Consider the following 4,442-nt stretch of genomic DNA (forward strand, 5'->3'; position numbering starts at 1 on the left):
TGACGCTTTCCAAAGCTCCGGACCTGTCCCGGGGAGCCATGCTCTTCGGGACAGGCCGGGGGTGGAACGGTCACCAGACCCATTCTCGGAGCTAGGTACTCTGGCGGCGTACCTCCACAGCAGGACCCGGCGAGGGACCCTGCCACGGGCGATTGGGGGTCTGAGCTTGTGGGGGGAGAAAGGGATGCAGAGCTAACCCTGCGAATGCCCCAGCGGCATCCCGGGGAAGCCCTGGGGCAATTGACAATCGAGCGACCCTCAGACAGGTGTAGCGCAGAGAGGAACCCGGGGCCGCAAGGTGCATTCAAAGTGTTGATGATCAATGTGTCCTGCAATTCACACTAATTCTCACAGCTAGCTGCATTCTTCATCGACATACGAGCCGGGTGAACCACGGCCAAGAGTCACAGGCAACTTTTCAAAAATGTTCAGCCACCTGTGGGAGCAGGAGATGCGGGAGGAAGGCGACGCCGTCCGTCTACTGCATGCACGGCAAGACAGCCCGGGCGCCCCGTTCAAGGCTTCCCCTCGGGAGTCAGACTGTGCCGTTGGGAGAAAAAAAACATTGCGAGTCGCTCGGCCCGGGAGCCCCCCACCCACCAACCGGTAGGCAAGGAAGGGGGCTCCCAGAGCGACAGGAGCAGGCAGCCCCACAGCCACTGGTCCCTCCCGGAGTAACCGGGAGGGACCACACGAGTCTTAAAACCCCTCAGCCCAGCGGCACCGGACCAGGTCGAACCGGGTACCTGGCAATGAGGGAGGGTCACTCTACCTGCACGTCAGAAGAGAAGAGCCAGGCAGCTCCCCATCCCGCATGCCTCCCACGGAGAGGAGCCAGGGTCGCCTTGCAGGCCCTCTGCCCCATCTATTCCTGGCCCACCCCACCTCACAAGAACGGACATTCTTCGGTCGCCTGGATCCCAGTGGAGCTGGAACGTGGGCGCCAGATAGCCCAGCTGGCTGCATGCCTTTCGAGGGGGGGGGTGTTACCAGCCCGATAATGCACTGCCAATCGGTTTCCCCCCACCGCGGGGGTCATGCCGGGTGAGCTTGGGTTCCATCTCGAGGAGGCCTACTGTTGACACCCATTTTGGAAAAGGGGGGTGGTGATGGACAGAGTTTCTGAATGATGCAGAATACTCTTACCAAGTCAAGAGATCATGGTTTTAATCCATCACCGTTTTTTAGCTCACTGCACCATCCCAGCTCAGAACCTGGCTATATGCAAATTAGTCTGTTCCTGTCCCAGTGCATGATGGGAACAGGGCAAACCAAACTACCAAGCCAATTCTTATACTGGGAAGGAAACAAGCTCCCGGGGACCGGTTTCTGGCATCACAGCCTTCTTCGGCCCGGTTTGCTTGAATCCTGATGGTGCAATGAGCAAGGGACTCACGTCTGAGTATACCCTCCCACACATAGTGTGGATAAAACCGATTTTGGAAAAGGGGGGTGGTGATGGACAGAGTTTCTGAATGACACCCTCCAGAGAGGGACTGGGGATAGGGGTCACCCCCGGTTCCCGGTCCCCTGCATCGGTCGGGTCCTCCCCAGTGGAAGAAGCCCGCCGAAAGCCCAGGCCTCACTGAGCAACCATTGCAGCCATGGACCACTCCACCAGCTGTGGCACGCCAAGACAGAACCGGGCCCTGTGCCTATGATGTGTACTTGCAGGTGGCAGCAAAGGGCTTCGGGCTAGTGTCAACAGTCACTCGGGCTGCTCCGCCATTAATGATCCTTTCACAGGTTCACCTAGGAAACCTTGTTATGACTTTTACTTCCTCTAGATAGTCAAGTTTCATTGTTTTCTCGGTGCTCCACCAGGGCCGTTGCCAACCCCGGCGGGGCCAATCCGAGGACCTCATTAAACCATCCAATCGGTAGTAGCGAGGGCCGGTGTGTACAAAGGGCATGGATTTAATCAACGCAAGCTTATGACCCGCACTTACAGGGAATTCCTCGTTCATGGGAAATAATTGCAATCCCCAATCCCTATCATGAACAGTGTTCAGCGGGTTACTCGCACCTGTCGGTGAAGGGTAGACACACGCTGATCCGTTCAGTGTAGCGTGCGTGCAGCTCCAGACTTCTAAGTCCGTCACAGACATGGTATTGCTTGACCTCATGTGGCTGAACGCCACTTGTCCCTCCAAGAAGTTGGACGCCGACCGCTGGGGGTCGCATAACTAGTTAGATTGGAGTAGCCTCCTTTGTTATCGGAATTAACCAGACAAATCACTCCACCAACTAAGAACGGCCATGCACCACCACCCACAAAATCGAGAAAGCTATCAATCTGTCAATCCTTTCCGTTTCCGGGCTGGGAGAGGATTCCTGTGTTGAGTCAAGTTAAGCTGCAGGCTCCACTCCTGGTGATGCCCTTCCATCAATTCCTTTAAGTTTCAGCTTTGCAACCATACTGCCCCCCCAGAACCCAAAGACTCTGCTTTCCCAGAAGCTGCTCGGCAGGTCATGACAATAACGCCGCCTGATCGCTAGTCGGCATCGCTTATGGTCGGAACTACGACGGTATCTGATCGTATTCAAACCTCTGACTTTCGTTCTTGATTAATGAAAAAATTCTTGCCAAATGCTTTCGCTTTGGTGGATCTTGCACCGGTCCACAAAATTTCACCTCTAGCTGCACACTACAAATGCCCACGGCCGTCCCTCTAAATCATGGCCCCAGTTCCGAAAACCAACAAAATAGAACCAGAGTCCTATTCCATTATTCCAACCTGTTTTGAACACTCTAATTTTTTCAAAGTAAAAGTTTTGGAACCCCAGGATACTCTGTCAAGAGCATCAAGGGGGTACCAAGAGTCAGGGGCTGGGACAGGCAGTAGCTCGCCCCACAGCGGACCGCCAGCTTGATCCCAAGATCCAACTACAAGCTTTTTAACTGCAACAACTTTAATATACGCTATTGGAGCTGTAATAACGCTGCTGCTGGCACCAGACTTGCCATCCAATGGATCCTCTTTAAAGGATTTAAAGTGTACTCATTCCAAATACAGGGCCTCGAAAGAGTCCTGTATTGTTATTTGTTGTCACTACCTCCCCGAGTCAGGAGGGGGTATTTTGCGCGCCTGCTGCCTTCCTTGGATGTGTTAGCCATTTCTAAGACTCCCTCTCTGGAATTGAACCCTGATTCCCCAACACCTGTGGTCACCATGGTAGGCACAAAAAGTACCATCGGATGATGACAGGGCAGACATCCGAATGTATTGTCGCTGTCACGGGTACGTGCGATCGGCTCGAGGTTATCTAGAGTCACCAAGGTGGCCGGGTGAGCCCGGTTTGGTCTTGATCAGATAAATGCACTCATCCCGGGAGGTCAGCGCTTGTCGGCATGTATTAGCTCTAGAATTACCACAGTTATCCAAGTAACAGATGGAGCGATCAAAGGAACCATAACTGATTTAATGAGCCATTCACAGTTTCACTGTACCGGCCGTGTGTACTTACACATGCATGGCTTAATCTTTGAGACAAGCATAAGTTACTGGCAGGATCAACCAGGTAGATGCTCCTGCAGACGGGATGAGTTCGGGTGGACGCATGCCCATCTCCCTGACCGGCAACCTTCATGCACCCCTACCTATGGTAGCCTGCTGGGGAAGGAGCCCACCTGCCTGGGCAGGAGGGCTCACTGGAGGGGTGGAGAGGTGCAGTATCATGGGCACCGGCAGGCCCAGCTGTCTCTCCCAGAAGGGGAAGGTGGGCCAAGGCGCAGCCTGAGCGAGACGCAGGGGTGCCGGAGCCTCGCGGAAGCAGCACCCCTTGGAATGGTCGTTCCGAGCTGCTGTGGAAATGTGCTGGGTGGAGAGGGGTGACAGCATGGTGCACAGGGCCTATGAACCTGCTGGGCAGCAGCATCCGTGGGCCTGGTGCCAACCCCTTCTGCTCGGGTCAGACCACTAGGGGGCGCAAGCTGCCAGGGCCAATCAGCATTCGCTCTGCTGGGTAGGGTGACGGTCCATGCAAGTCGTGGCTGGCCAAGCAGTCCATTCCTAAATGGACCGAGAGTGTCCAATCAATCAGAGTACGGATGCTTCATCCCCTAGCAGGCAGCCCTGCACAGGCTTAGCATCCCTGCCTGCTCCCAGGGCAAGCAGACTCTGAGAAAAACGAACATAGGAAAGGGACTGAGAGGCAGGTGGGTACCAGGCCCCCTGGAGGCCCCGGTGGGTGTGCCTGGGTGCTGCCTTCCCCCATCTCAGCATCGCATGACCTCATGGAGGTCTGACTGAGCAAACTTGGAGTAAAACAACCATTGGGAAGTGGCTGAGAGGCAGGTGTGTACCCGTGCCCTGGGGCCCTGGCGGGCAGGCCCGGGTGCTGCCTTCCCCATCTCAGCATTGCTGGACCTCATGGAGGTCTGACTGAGCAAACTTGGAGAAAAACAAGCATCGGGAAGGGGCTGAGAGGCAGATGCCGGC

The 4,442-nt window shown here is 55.5% G+C and overlaps 1 non-coding gene and 1 pseudogene across 1 annotated transcript; both read right to left on the reverse strand.

Moving 5' to 3' along the window:
- Positions 1-252: 252 nt before the first annotated feature.
- LOC144820905 (5.8S ribosomal RNA) lies at positions 253-406 on the reverse strand. The gene has a single exon (XR_013608037.1). It is a non-coding gene; the product is annotated as a 5.8S ribosomal RNA (ribosomal RNA).
- A 1,323-nt stretch (positions 407-1,729) lies between these two features.
- On the reverse strand, positions 1,730-3,525 carry LOC144820683 (18S ribosomal RNA; annotated as a pseudogene).
- Between the last annotated feature and the right edge of the window lie 917 nt (positions 3,526-4,442).

Source organism: Lissotriton helveticus, chromosome 2_1 (genome assembly GCF_964261635.1).
Source record: "Lissotriton helveticus chromosome 2_1, aLisHel1.1, whole genome shotgun sequence".
Lineage (NCBI taxonomy): Eukaryota > Metazoa > Chordata > Amphibia > Caudata > Salamandridae > Lissotriton > Lissotriton helveticus.